Source organism: Haliotis rubra, unplaced genomic scaffold, assembly GCF_003918875.1.
Source record: "Haliotis rubra isolate DU_JTF1 unplaced genomic scaffold, ASM391887v1 Scf757, whole genome shotgun sequence".
Lineage (NCBI taxonomy): Eukaryota > Metazoa > Mollusca > Gastropoda > Lepetellida > Haliotidae > Haliotis > Haliotis rubra.
In genome coordinates, this window is record NW_025767476.1 from 410,772 (window position 1) to 426,586 (window position 15,815).

Here is a 15,815-nt window from a genome sequence, read left to right on the forward strand (position 1 = left end):
ATCGCCTTTGAAGCTGCTGTAAAATACTTCTTTTATTGGCAGCTAACATTTTCCCATAAGCCAAAACAAACGTTTTAATTTGAGCCTTAAGGCAATCCCAGTCCGAAAGAGACAACTCAGCCTGAACATGTAAAGATTCCCAAAACTTTTGAAATTCCAATATAAATGATTTGTCTTTAAGTAGAAAATTATTGAATTTCCAATAACCAGGTCGTAGAAACTGAAAAAAGTATTAATTCTCGAAATACTAGCCTGCGGATCACACAAGCCTGTGCCAGGTATGATTTTCCCTTGTCGCAGTTTTCATTTACATCATCCTGGCTTCACCCCACTCGGGTGTCTGTTAAACAACGCTTCACATATATTCCATGACAGGTTAGCACATTCACTTTATGAAAAAAAATACTGATAGAGAAAACCACACAGAACGGGATTAATTAACATTTTTAAGCTGTATAAACGCTCTCATCATGTCCGGGACGCAGGGGAGACAACTTGACAGTCAAAACACAACTTGCTCTCAATGGGATCCCATCTGAAATATATTCAAGTCAGAGTTGAATGAAATAGATTCTTTTGCTTAAGTATATAGCTTGACACATACACATTCAAGGTATAGAGTTTGAAAACCTCCCTGGAAAAACAGTCATCTGTAAGTGACTTTGAAGTGGGAAAAGTTTTTAGTAAATTTTCTATTTTTTGGTTTGTTTTTCAAGGGGATAGTGCGAACGCAGTCCCCCACACTTATAAACTGCGCACCCGAGTCGTCCACATTTGGGACGATTCGCAGGGGTCAACCAAGCCGATGTGCAATGGAAAGGTCTCGCCCCGGGCTCACAGCCTTTTTTTTTTTGGTTGTTTTTTTGTTATTAATAAAGTCCTGTCCTCCAGATGCCTTCACACAGATCTGAAGAGAAGTCAGGAATGGCCAATTTCAGGAGGCCAATATATTCCGACACTGTAAATATCCTGGAAGTAGTATATACCCGAACGGTCCTTGCCTCTACTTCCTTGTCATAGCAATCCTCTGGAATGGGTCCTGTACAGAGCGTAGTTGGAGATGCTATGATGAAGAGGGGAGACTACTTAAAGCCACACAGTACTGGGACTGATGCCACCTCGTAGAGCTAGGGGAAAAAGTACATCATCAATACACACACAAAATCTGTTTCAACACCTTTAAAAGTCCATGAGGAGATGATACCACCTGTGGAGCACTTAAAGCCTGTGCCAGGTAAGTATGCTTTTCCCTGGCCGCAGTTTTCATTTACATCTTCCTGGCTTCACCCCACTCGGGTGTCTGGTAAACAACGCTTCACATATATATTCGATGACAGTTTTTTTGTTCATACTGTTTAATGTACAGGACACTACATTAGCACATTCACTTTATGAAAAAAATACTGATAGAGAAAACGACACAGAACGCAATTTATTTACATTTAAGCTGTATAAACGCTCTCCTCATGTCCGGGACGCAGGGGAGACAACATGACAGTCAAAACACAACTGGCTCTCAATGGGATCCCATCTCAAATATATTCAAGTCAGAGTTGAATGAAATAGATTCTTTTGCTTAAGTATATAGCTTGACACATACACATACAAGGTATAGAGTTTGAAAACCTCCCTGGAAAAACAGTCATCTGTAAGTGACTGAAGGGGGAAAAGTTTTTTAGTAAAATTTCTATTTTTTGTTTGTTTTTCCAGGGGAGAGCGCGAACACAGTCACCCGCACTTATAAACTGCGCACCCTAGTCGTCCACATTTGGGACGATCGCAGGGGTCAACCAAGCCGATGTGCAATGGAAAGGTCTCGCCCCGGGCCCATAGCCTTGTTTTTTGTTGTTTTAATCAAGTTTGTTCCGCTATTCTTAATACATGCGCAGACAGTGCCTTGGCCACCACCCCAAGAAAATTATCACAGATGAGAGGTGATGGCCACTAACATAGTAAACCTAAAAAGAAGAAGAGAGCATTATGATATCCAATATTATATGAACAGTCTGTATGAAATAAAGTCAGTTTAAACACAGGTTTTATGGCACTGGGACTCTGAATTCGCGCACTATATAGGTCTTTCCTTCAGGAATCTTAACCTTTCTCGCTGTCCAATTCAAGTCCTGGTCTACTTTCTGCCTACACAACTTCACCTGTGATGGTGTCTTAACTGATAGTGCTTTCCCAAAGTCTTGTATGTCATTTTCATTAATTTCCACAAGTGGAAGAGTAGTGTCTCTGGTTCTTCTTATTCTCACTCTCACAGCTGCAGTCCTTGTTCCAGCAGAATGTTTTTCTTGAAGTCAGTGATATGAAGTATCCGTCACTGCAGACTGTTGTGTGTCCATCAGTGCAGACTGTTCTGCCCAACTCGGAGACTGGCTTCCTTCACTGCTTGCATCTAGAACATTCTTCTTCTTTTTCACTTCCTTCAAGGTACTCTCCACATCTGAAGAATTTTGACGTACTGGCTGCTTCCGTTTTGTATCCTTCTCTGTCATAACCACAGAAGAACTGTCCGAATCCATATCCGTTCGTTGTTTCACTGATGTTCCTGCTGCTATGTCCCGCATTTCTCTTGATGCTAGCTTCTTCTCCTCCAGTGGGACTGTGATGACGATATCTGTAGAAGGAACTGGCTCTTTTAGACTTGCAGCACTCTCCAGGTCTTCTTCATCATACTCGGAATCAATCTCATCCATGAAGGATGATTGTTGTCTGGGCTCTGATTGAACAGTTTGTCTGATATTAAGGCACTGTGTCCGTACATGTCCAATGGATTGGCATCTTAAACACACTGGGAGACGACCAGGGGCGGTAATCAGCATAGACTGCTTCTCACCAAAAAGGCACTATTTGTGGAATTGCCTCCTTCTCTCCATCTGTAAGCTCCATCTTTACAATCCTTACACCCGACAACACTTTTACACCATCCATCTCAACGAACTCTCTCAACACATCCACTACTTGTCCATAACCAGAGAAGAAACCTTGTGGAAAAGAAGACTTGACTGTGGCGTGCAGCCAACGAAGTCTCAGTGTCACAAGGAATCGTCCATACTCATAGAAGTAAACTTACTCACTCCCGAACGCTACACATTGAAGGTCAGTAAGTCGCTTTGCTTCCTCTACTGTTCCCAAGGTAAGAAAAACATGCCCTTGTCGCCCTGTCCACCAGATTCCTTCACACAGATCTGAAGAGAAGTCAGGAATGGCCAATTTCAGGAGGCCAATATATTCCGACACTGTAAATATCCTGGAAGTAGTATATACCCGAACGGTCCTTGCCTCTACTTCCTTGTCATAGCAATCCTCTGGAATGGGTCCTGTACAGAGCGTAGTTGGAGATGCTATGATGAAGAGGGGAGACTACTTAAAGCCACACAGTACTGGGACTGATGCCACCTCATAGAGCTAGGGGGAAAAGTACATCATCAATACACACACAAAATCTGTTTCAACACCTTTAAAAGTCCATGAGGAGATGATACCACCTGTGGAGCACTTAAAGCCTGTGCCAGGTAAGTATGCTTTTGCCTGGCCGCAGTTTTCATTTACATCTTCCTGGCTTCACCCCACTCGGGTGTCTGGTAAACAACGCTTCACATATATATTCCATGACAGTTTTTTTGTTCATACTGTTTAATGTACAGGACACTACATTAGCACATTCACTTTATGAAAAAAATACTGATAGAGAAAACGACACAGAACGCAATTTATTTACATTTAAGCTGTATAAACGCTCTCCTCATGTCCGGGACGCAGGGGAGACAACATGACAGTCAAAACACAACTGGCTCTCAATGGGATCCCATCTCAAATATATTCAAGTCAGAGTTGAATGAAATAGATTCTTTTGCTTAAGTATATAGCTTGACACATACACTTACAAGGTATAGAGTTTGAAAACCTCCCTGGAAAAACAGTCATCTGTAAGTGACTGAAGGGGGGAAAAGTTTTTTAGTAAAATTTCTATTTTTTGTTTGTTTTTCCAGGGGAGAGCGCGAACACAGTCACCCGCACTTATAAACTGCGCACCCTAGTCGTCCACATTTGGGACGATCGCAGGGGTCAACCAAGCCGATGTGCAATGGAAAGGTCTCGCCCCGGGCTCACAGCCTTGTTTTTTTTGGTTGTTTTTTTGTTTTTAATAAAGTTTATTTACTGTTAAATGGCCCTAAGAACAATGCTCCCCAGACACCTTGAGGATAGATATGGACATGAAAATACGTACTTTAAATGAAAATGTTGATGCGTATAGAGATAATGGTTAAAGGAAAAGGTGTCTGGGTCTACTAATAGTCAACCAACTATGTGTACGTGGACAGGATGACTATTTACAGTAGGGGACAGAGTACAGAGACATGGTGGAAATTTCTTAAATATTTACAAATTATACATTTTATCAATTTACACAATCATCAATTATTAGTTAAAAAGTAAATTCCACCGTATTATTTTTCAGGGTGCAAAACAGATGGGGTCGCACCCAGTAACTATTAATAAGAGTGTCAGGCAAACGAGCTTTATCATCAAGGATTCGAAATCGTAATCTTTCCAAAAAGTGGGCAACAATACTTTCTTTAGTCACCCCTTTCCTACCATTTTTGAAATTACACCTATCAACCCAAATCTGATGCTTAGCCAAACACACCAGGTACACAATAACACTTTTCGATAATTGCAATGGCAAAATGATAACTGATTAAAACGAATTTTATTAGCGTTAAGATCAATTAAGCCAAAAGAGAGGTCTAAAACCCATTTGCTGACAATATTCCACAAAGAAGATACAATATTACAATGAGAAAATAAATGCTCAACTGACTCGGTGCAAAAAGTACATGTTTTAATTAAGGAACGACGTTTACAATAAAGGTTGAAATGAGTAGGGACGATATCATGTAAGAGACGCCAGGCAAAATTTTTTAACATGGGATCGATGAATGAATCATTGAGCAGTATGAAAGCTGATTTAAAATGGACACTTGAAAAATATTTAAAGATAGCAGGCTCAGTACATACATGAGATATTAACAAGTTATAAAATACACCACTGGTAACAGGATTGAACCAATTGTAACTGGGATATAACAATGCAAAATATTTAAATGATTCAATAACTTTCTTATAGTATAATGGCATATGTGGTGAATGAGGCATTAAGTTAGAAGCGAAATCTGAATTGATATCCTTTAAAGAAAACCCTTTAAAGAAAACCCTATCCAATAGCAAAACGAGCATATTTACAATTACTATTATTTATTATTTTATACAAATGAAACAAGCGTAAAGCGTGCAGTCTAGCAGGAATATGTGGAAAATTAACACCACCAACATCTTTATTATTGTATAAAATAGATCTAGCTAAAGGTTCAAATAGATGGGATCCCCAGAAAAAATCAAATGATACCCGTGTGAAATTATCAACAAAGTGCTTGGGCATGTGCAATACAGCTGCAACATACCACAACTTTGACATGGCCATGACATTACAGATAGTGGATTTACCATATATGGATAAAAACCTATCCTTAAAGTTGAATTTTAGAACCCCGTGGAATTTTGTAGGAATTTTGTTCCAGTTATCATCAGGAGTGACATTACTACCAAATATAACCCCCAAAATTTTGCAAGAATCAGGCCATAATATACCGAAAGGATGGTCGGCCGAAGAACGCCATTTCCCAAACGATATGGCCTTTGTTTTGGCCATGTTTAGACGGGCACCGGTACCACGAGCATACCACTCACTCACCTGAAGCAGACGCCTAACGCTCATTTCATTCGCACAGATACCAGTCCCATCATCAGCATAAGCCGATAATTTGGCTTCTTCGTTTACACCGGGGATTTTAATGCCCTTGATTAACCTGTCACTCCTTACTTTTATAGCAAAAGGTTCGAAAACTAAAACATACAACAAGGGGCTGAGGCTGCAGCCTTGCCTGACACCCCTCCTCACAGGGAATTTGCCCGAAAGGTAACCGTTTACAAACACTGTACTATTAACATTATTGTAAAGTAGGCTGTCCAGGTTGATAAACTCTGGACCAAAACCATACTGATGTAGGGCCCTGAACATGAATTCATGGTTTACCCGATCAAAAGCCTTCTCCTGATCAAGGCAAACAAAGGCCACAGAATCCCCTTTTTGCTCCACATAATCAACTACATTCCGTAGAAGATGTATGTTGTCTGCTATAGATCTGCCCCTGAAAGAACATGTATGATCTGGGTGCACAATCTCAGCAATTACTGATGACAACCGGCTTTGTACTACCCTAGACAATTTTTTGTAATCTACATTTAACAGACTGATAGAACGCCAATTACGTAACAATTGGGCAGTTTTGGGGTCTTTTCATAACAAAGAGATACAACCTAGTTTTTGAGAATTGCTAAGAGTACCCAATTGTATTGAAAAGTATAAATATGTAGTAATATATCTTGAAATAAAGGCCAAAACTTGAGATAAAATTCCTTACTTAAACCATCCAACCCCGGGGCTTTATTATTATCCATCCCCCGAAGTGCTAGCACAATCTCCTCTTTCGTCACAGCGCCCTCTACACTATCAGCCGAGGCCCTATCTAAGAAAGGCAAATCCTCAAAAAATTCTGAACAATAAAAATCATCAATTTCCTCAGGGGTGTATAAATTTTCGTAAAACTCCCTGCAATAGTTCTGAATGGTATCATTTTTGTCATAGGTTTCAGAACCATTTTCCAAAACACGAATGGTTTTATCTCCAGAGCGTTTAAATTCAGACTGCAAAAATTGTTTCGATGGTTTGTCATTATTTTCCAAAACTTCCACTCTGGAGCGGATTGCACGTCCCTGTACCTTATCATAATGGAAATCATATAGTTGTGATTTGATTGCTTTTAACTGTTCTGCATACTCGCCAGGTCTCTGACTTTCTGCAGCTATCAGATCTCTGTATCGCCTTTGAAGCTGCTGTAAAATACTTCTTTTATTGGCAGCTAACTTTTTCCCATAAGCCAAAACAAAAGTTTTAAATTGAGCCTTAAGGCAATCCCAGTCCGAAAGAGACAAATCAGCCTGAACATGTAAAGAGTCCCAAAACTTTTGAAATTCCAATATAAATGATTTGTCTTTGAGTAAGGAATTGTTAAATTTCCAATAGCCAGGTCCTACACAGATACAATCAACAACCTCCAAATCTAGAACACAATAATCGTGATCAGAAATGGAACATGGTTGCACATCACAACTTTTTATAACCAATTCTAAAGGAGCAGGGATGTAAAATCTATCTAGCCAACAGCTAACATTTCCACCTCGCCATGTTGTTATAACTTTACTTTTATGTATTGACCGAAAAGGGTCGACTAATTTATACGAAGTTATAAAACGTTTCAGAATCGTTGCCCCCCCCCCCTCACCCCGTACCACACTTAGGATTCCCCCCAACTTTATCTAAATCAGTTCATAACACGAAATTAAAATCTCCCCCAAGAACAACAAGGCGACGAGTAACAAGATGATTTTCTATAGATAATAAGAAATCCCTTCTATCTGAATAATAATTAGGAGCATAAATATTATTGAATCTAAAGCAAGTATTATCAATATCCATATCTAACACCAAGAGCCTGCCATCAAAATCATAATGAAATTTTACAATATTATAATTCAATTTTGTGGAGATTAAAATACCGACCCCACGTGCATTTCCCGTCCCAAAACTCCAGAAGGCTTTACATTCAAATTCTTTCTCTGCAGTCTCTCCTTCTTTCACACAGGCAACATGACATTCTTGCATAAATGATACATCCACATTCATTCTCTTCCACTCCTCACATAACACACGCCTTCTGGTCCCTTCCCTGATACCGGCACAATTTGTAGTTACAAATCTATTCATTTTTAACATTCAAATAAACAAACTATACACAAGCAAATGAAGGGTTCTCCAAGTAATATTTGCCAAACTGCTGATCATATATACATTACAAATATTTACATGCCTAAGAAAGAAAAATGGAGTTGAAAATACTCACAAAATATTAGAATTCCAGGCCACAAGCCGTAAAGACACAATAATCCGTGATCGATAATCATAGTCCAGGGGCATCTCCAAATCGTTAACGTTAGTTCACAATACATTTCACACCAATCAAGTTATAACACTACCTGGGCTTGGAGAGCCATCTGAATCAACATTGTGGGGCGGGTGACCTTGCCAGTGTAATAATTCCCGTCTATGAATATCATCCATGGTGTCCATCACAGTTCTTGCAGACTTCTCCTTGGTCTTTATTGGTGACGTGGTCTCTTCCGTGATGGAACACGGTAACAACGATAAGTTTGATTCCTCTCGCGGCTGTTCCTGAGAAGTTGACGTCTCCGTTGGAGAAAAAGTGGCTGATCCCTCAGCTCCCTCGGGGGCTGACCAGTCCTTGCGAGCAGAGCTGGTGTCTGCTGTGTCCTCTGTCTCCTCTGCTGGCACTTCCTCATCCTGGAATTCATCATTCTTCTTCTGGTTCTTTTTTTTCACCATATCCGAATAGCTGGATGTCATCCTTGGTAGAGCTGGATAAGTGGTCTTGGCTCTGTTCACACAATCCTTCCTCACATGACCGACCTACTCACACTTTAAACACAAAGGAGATCGGCCTGCCACAGTGAGAAATAACTGGAAGGTTGATAAATCCGAAGCAACAACAGTCATTAAGTGAGGTCTGCTTCTTACATCCTCATGTGAACACTCTAATACTACCTCGTAAGTGCCAAGGAGGACGTTCTCAAGTCTTGCCTCTTTACTTCTTTCCTTGAAAGCAGCCATTACTTTTCCATAGCGAGATAACAGTCTTTCCAGGAATGCTGTGCCAAACTCCTCTGGCAACCAGTGAACTCGGATGGATGTCTTCACCCTATTAACCAAGCAGAACTCCACAATAAGCCTCTGCGACAGTCTCTGAAAAGTCAAGCCATGAAGAGTAATGGCATGGTCACTTGAAGAGACCATCACAAACCATTCATTCCCTTTGTCTCTTCGGGCAATCCTTTCAACAACAGCTCCAGGTCCCAAAGATCCAAGAATTAATTCACAGACAGCCAGCCTTGATACCTTGAAACGATTCATTCCCAAGAATGTAAGCCTCACTACGCGATCTCGTACATCCTTGTAAGTTTCCACAATCCTCGGGCCATTATTGACAGAAACAATGGCTCCTCTCGACATCCTGAGATGGGTGGTGACCGAAGTCAAGGCACTTTAAAAAAGTACCTTCCACCCGTAGACCTGAAAAAAGCTAACAAATACTCACGCAGTGCCAGGTAAGTATGCTTTTCCCTGGCCGCAGTTTTCATTTACATCTTCCTGGCTTCACCCCACTCGGGTGTCTGTTAAACAACGCTTCACATATATTCCATGACAGGTTTCTTGTTCATACTGTTTAATGTACAGGACACTGCATTAGCACATTCACATTATGAAAAAATAACTGATAGATAAAACCACACAGAACGGGATTTATTTACATTTAAGCTGTATAAACGCTCTCCTCATGTCCGGGACGCAGGGGAGACAACTTGACAGTCAAAACACAACTGGCTCTCAATGGGATCCCATCTGAAATATATTCAAGTCAGAGTTGAATGAAATAGATTCTTTTGCTTAAGTATATAGCTTGACACATACACATACAAGGTATAGAGTTTGAAAACCTCCCTGGAAAAACAGTCATCTGTAAGTGACTGAAGGGGGAAAAGTTTTTTAGTAAAATTTCTATTTTTTGTTTGTTTTTCCAGGGGAGAGCGCGAACACAGTCACCCGCACTTATAAACTGCGCACCCTAGTCGTCCACATTTGGGACGATCGCAGGGGTCAACCAAGCCGATGTGCAATGGAAAGGTCTCGCCCCGGGCCCATAGCCTTGCTTTTTTTTTTTTTTTTTTTTTTTTTTTTAATAAAGTTTATTCCATTAATCACTTTACATTCGCAGACAGTGCACTGGCCATCACCTCAAGAGAAATATCACAGATGTGAAGTGATGGCCGCTAGCATAAAAAGTCTAAAGAAAGAGAACATTAATTCATAAAACTGTTGATGTCTTATGGACGTACTTTAAACCTGAAAACTTCTTCTTTGCTGAAATTGAAGTCATGAACTATGTAAGGCACATTAGACGGCACAATTACCCTGTTTGCTTTGTAAGCTAACAGATCGTAGAGTCTTTGTTTGTAGTCACACACTTGTTTCTCTGTTTTTCCTTGTATTCTGTATAAGTCATTCACTGAATCTAAATCACTGTCTGAAATCTGAACATGTGCATCACGAGAGTCCTTTGTCATGTAGAGCCTGGTTCTAACTTTCCTTTTCTTCTCTACTGGCCATCCTGAGTATAACTGTGAACGTTCTGGCACACTAGGAGACACACTTTTCTTCTTCTTTACATCCTTCTGATTCTTCTCAATATCTGGGGACTGCACAGGCTGTTTTCTCTTTGAGTCTTTCTCCTCTGGAACCGGTTCTGGGGGTTGTGTCACTGTAATGTCTGTCATTTCCGTTGATACAAGTTTCTCTGCTGGAACAGTAATCACAATGTCTGTAGTGTCAGGTGTTTCCTTAAGGCTAGCCACACTTTCCATATCATCCTCATCTGTATCACTGTCTGCTGGAGTCACAACTGTCTGTTTCCTAGTATCCTCTGTCTGTGAACCTTGTACTGTACTGTTGGAAGGACACTGTGCCCTTACATGTCCGGATGAGTGGCACCGTAAACATATCGGGAGGCGGCCTGGAGCAGTGATCAATATGGATATCTTATCACCAAAACGGACAATATGCGGAATATTGTCCTTTTCCTCTTCTGAGAGTTCCATTTTAATAATCCTGACACCAGAAAACACTTTCATATCATCCACATCCACGAATTCACGAAGCCGTCTGTCACTTTTCCAAACTGTGAAAAATACTTGTGAAGGAACGATGATTTTACTGTAGCATGCAGCCTGTGGATTCTCAGTGTTGTCGTGAAGCGTCCATATTCATAAAAGTATATCCTGTCCTTTCCCAGCGTAACACTCTGCAGATCAGTAAGACTTGTAGTTGCTTCAACTGTGTCCATGGTCAGAAAAACGTTGCCAAAACGTTCTGTTTTCCATATCCCAGAGCAGCTCCCAGTGGGAAAACTAGGAACGGCAGACTTCAAAAGGGCAAGGTACTCTTTAACTGTAGACACTCGGCATGTAGTATAAACTCGAACTGTCCTGGTCTCTACTTCCTTGTCAATAAACTCATCAGGGATGGGTTCAGCGCAGACTGTAATACTTGTATCCATGGTGAAGGAGGGGAGACAATTAAATGCCACACAGTGCTAGACTGATGCCACCTCGTAGACCTGGGGAAAGAAGAAAGTCAGTACACAAAATCCACAATCTGTTAACTAAAGTCTGTTACACTCCATAAGGAGACGATACCACCTAAGGATCACGTAAATCCTGTGCCAGGTAAGTATGCTTTTCCCTGGCCGCAGTTTTCATTTACATCATCCTGGCGTCACCCCACTCGGGTGTCTGTTAAACAACGCTTCACATATATTCCATGACAGGTTTCTTGTTCATACTGTTTAATGTACAGGACACTACATTAGCACATTCACTTTATGAAAAAAAATACTGATAGAGAAAAACCACACAGAACGTGGTTTATTTACATTTAAGCTGTATAAACGCTCTCCTCATGTCCGGGACGCAGGGGAGACAACTTGACAGTCAAAACACAACTGGCTCTCAATGGGATCCCATCTGAAATATATTCAAGTCAGAGTTGAATGAAATAGATTCTTTTGCTTAAGTATATAGCTTGACACATACACATTCAAGGTATAGAATTTGAAAACCTCCCTGGATAAACAGTAATCTGTGAGTGACTTTGAAGGGGGGAAAGTTTTGAAGTAAAATGTCTATTTTTTAGTTTGTTTTTAAAGGGGAGAGCGCGAACGCAGTCCCCCACACTTATAAATTGCGCACCCAAGTCGTCCACATTTGGGACGGTTGCAGGGGTCAACCAAGCCGATGTGCAATGGAAAGGTCTCGCCCCAGGCCCACAGCCCTTTTTTTTTCTTTTTTTTAATATAAAGTTTATTCCAGGTTCACTTTTACATGTGCAGACAGTGCATTTCAACCTTCATCTCTATGTCTTAAAAAATCTTTCCGGGATCGTTTCGGCACGGCAGTGAATGTGGCCAGTGACTGCCTGGTAATGGGTGTTGTCTCATTGTACACCAAATTACCTCCACGTGACCCATCAGAGTCACAGTTTAAGCCTGTGCAAGAGGATGAGCGGATGGTCGAAGATCACCTGGTATAAGACCAGTAAAATGTGACTGACAATCAACCTTTTGCTCTCAGCAAAAGCAACTGACATCACCAATTTGCAGTAAACTGATATAATTCTTGCCTGGGATATTTGGTGTTCCTCATCTATCAAGAAGTTATATCAAGAAGTTGACAACCTTTTTCTCCCATTATCAGACACAGAGCCCCCAAAACCATCCTCCCCACCCCCCCAACAAAAACAACAACAAAACAAAATACAAAATAACAATACAAAAAAACACACCAAAAACCCAACATTTTTATTAATCCAAAAGTTACTTTAGATATTTTCCTGAAAATGCTATATTCAATGCAAATGATTTTTAACTCAATGTGAAAATGTATTTAATTTTGATTATTTTAATGCGAAATTTGAATAATGTGAGGAAAATGCTATAATCGAAAATTAAACAATATTATTAATTATACCTCTACAGTGTAGTGTATCCTATACAATCTGCGTGAGTGAAACTGCTGCTCGTGTTACCAAACATCCAGCGATATGCGTAATAAAGTCGATAGAATCAGGCATGAACAAGGTACCGTAAATGTAGACAAAATAGTATCAGCTCCCGGGTCAGAGATAGATAGACTAGAGGCGTTCACAAGACTTCTATGGTCTACCTGAACAGCAAAATGAATTGTTTGAGTCGTGTGAGGATTACATCGTCTCAGTTTTGAATCAACATGTGAAAATTAAGGAGTGGAATAGAGGCGGTATTTTAATAATAATAATAATAATAATGTGGGTATTTATATAGCGCTACATCCAGGTACTAATACCCGCTCATGGCGCTACAATACTATAGGAGAAAAGAAAATAGGTAAAACTATTCACAGAGAGACAATTGAACATAGAAAGTCTAGTAATAGGCAAGACGAAAAAAGTGGGTTTTTAGAGACGATTTAAATGTGTCCAAAGATTCAGCATTCTTGACGTGAGGGGGCAAGTTGTTCCAGAGACTGGCGACTGCGTGTTGGAATGATCTTTTCCCATAGGATGAGAGTCGAACTTTAGGAATGACAAGTAGCTGGTGATTCTGGGATCGTAATGGCCTGGTTGGAATGTACTGACACAGAAGACTGGAGAGGTATTCAGGTGTTTGTCCATGTAGAGCTTTGAAAGTGATACATAGAATCTTGAAGTTAATCCGGAATTTGACAGGCAACCAGTGTAGAGATATCAGTGAAGGTGTGATATGATCTTTCTTGGACTTGAGGCGGGCGATGCGAGCTGCTGAGTTCTGTAATTTTTGAAGTTTCTGAAGTTGAGTTGAACTGATGCCAAAGTGCAGACTGTTGCAATAGTCGAGTCGAGAGAGTATAATGGATCGAACCAAAGAAAGAGCACATTCTGTTGTGTTGAGATTTCTAATGGAGCTGATGGTTCGCAGATAATAATGACAGTTCTTATAAACATGGTTCCAAAGACAAACTTGCATCAAGATATACTCCAAGATCCTTAGTGACAGGGGAAGGTTGAATGTGAGATGTTGAAATCTTCACATTGCAGATGGAGGTTTTCTGTAGCTGTTTGGAATTTCCAAGGACGAGCAACTCCGTTTTGTCATCATTCAGTTGGAGTTTCCTTGTGTTCATCCAGGTCTTTATGTCGGAAACGCAACTGTCTATGATCTGTAGATCAGTGACTGGAGATTGCAGATTAAGAATCCTGGTAACCTGATTGTCATCAGCATAGGCATAGTGCCCACAGTCATGAGAGTTGATAACTGCGGGAGGAGAGTTAACATATAGCAAGAAGAGAATGGGACCAAGGTCCGAGCCCTGGGGCAAGCCATATGTTAACTCTACTTTGTCAGACCTATGATTCTGAACTTTTACAACCTGTGTTCGCTGTAAATTTTAAGGGCGCATCGCATAGGTAGAAACTCCAGACCCGATAAACCAAGAGAGTTAACATATAGCAAGAAGAGAATGGGACCAAGGTCCGAGCCCTGGGGCAAGCCATATGTTAACTCTACTTTGTCAGATCTATGATTCTGAACTTTTACAACCTGTGTTCGCTGTAAATTTTAAGGGCGCATCGCATAGGTAGAAACTCCAGACCCGATAAACCACGCCCACTTATAGCCAAGTTCAATCTGACTGATGAGAAAACCCTCCGAACTCAACATCGAGACACGCTGAGAAGTAACGGGATAGGCGTAGCTAACGATCTCACAGAGACACGTTGAGAAGTAGCGGGATAGGCGTATCTAACGATCTCAGAGAGAGACACGTTGAGAAGTAGCGGGAAAGGCGTGGCTAACGATCTCACAGACAGACGCGTTGAGAAGTAGCGGGATAGGCGTAGCTAAAGATCTCAGAGAGAAACACGTTGAGAAGTAGCGGGATAGGCGTGGCTAACGATCTCACAGAGAGACACGTTGAGAAGGAGCGTGATAGGCATGGCTAACGATCTCACATGATAGGCATGGCTAACGATCTCACAGAGAGACACGTTGAGGAGTAGCGGGATAGGCGTGGCTAACGACCTCACAGAGAGACACTCTGGCTGACCTTCGCAGTAAAGGACTCGATGCCTACAAGAACAGTAGACTGGAAACAAGATCAATTAACCCTCTCAGTGCAAGGCAGCGATACATCTTGCAGACTCCTTTAAGCAAAGCCTGTGTAGGCGTCGCTACTTACCTCTGGACGTATACAAGTCTCCAAACATGATGAAGTTTATAAATCTTTTACAAACCAAAGTTGAAGTATTAACCTTTAACTTAGCCAAATTTGTTTATCATATATTTCAGATAAAGCAAAACTATAATCTGAATTATCCATGAATGTTTATCTTCTTTTTAGTGCTATCTTTTGTCACGAAAGGTCTTTGTAAGGGGGTTGAGTGGGAAGGCAAACCTTGGCAACCTGCTTTTGAAAGTATGTATAACGTATTTTTCATGTTGGCCGTTGGCCTATTAAAGAAATAAACATAACGAAGATTATGTGTCTGGAGGTCCTGCTCTGAACAAACCACAGACACTGACGTCATCTCCGCACACGGCGGCTCCACAGGTCTGACCCCTGGGTCCACATCAACCCCCACCCCCGGGAGACAGCAGTTAGCCGCGGAGTCACCGCCCGACCCCGAGGGGAGCTCTGCTATGGAGGATGGTAGCTAGGGCCTGGTCCATATGTCACACACAGAACAACCAGGCGCTGAGTTATTGGACTCTAATTCCCTACTTAAATATGTAACTTGGAACATCGAAGTATTTCTATCCAAAATTGATGACACTGATTTTATCGAATACCTTTCAAGCTTCCAAATTATATGTCTTGTAGAAATTTGTTCTCGATAAGGGTATAACACTTCCCCAACTAAATGCGGATGATCCATACTTAGCAAAACCTTATAAGATTGCCAAGACTGGTAGACTCTCGGGTGGAGTTATACTGCTTGTGCACAACTCAATTGCAGACTACTGTCAACAAATAGAGACCAGTTAAAG

General features: G+C 41.0%; 1 non-coding gene and 4 pseudogenes across 1 annotated transcript; all 5 read right to left on the reverse strand.

Annotated features, from left to right (window-relative positions):
• Positions 1-713: 713 nt before the first annotated feature.
• LOC124260262 lies at positions 714-852 on the reverse strand (annotated as a pseudogene).
• An 855-nt stretch (positions 853-1,707) lies between these two features.
• LOC124260259 lies at positions 1,708-1,845 on the reverse strand (annotated as a pseudogene).
• A 2,150-nt stretch (positions 1,846-3,995) lies between these two features.
• LOC124260261 lies at positions 3,996-4,133 on the reverse strand (annotated as a pseudogene).
• Positions 4,134-9,780: 5,647 nt separating this feature from the next.
• LOC124260260 lies at positions 9,781-9,918 on the reverse strand (annotated as a pseudogene).
• A 2,042-nt stretch (positions 9,919-11,960) lies between these two features.
• Positions 11,961-12,134, reverse strand: LOC124260258. The gene has a single exon (XR_006894040.1). It is a non-coding gene; the product is annotated as a U1 spliceosomal RNA (small nuclear RNA).
• Positions 12,135-15,815: the final 3,681 nt, after the last annotated feature.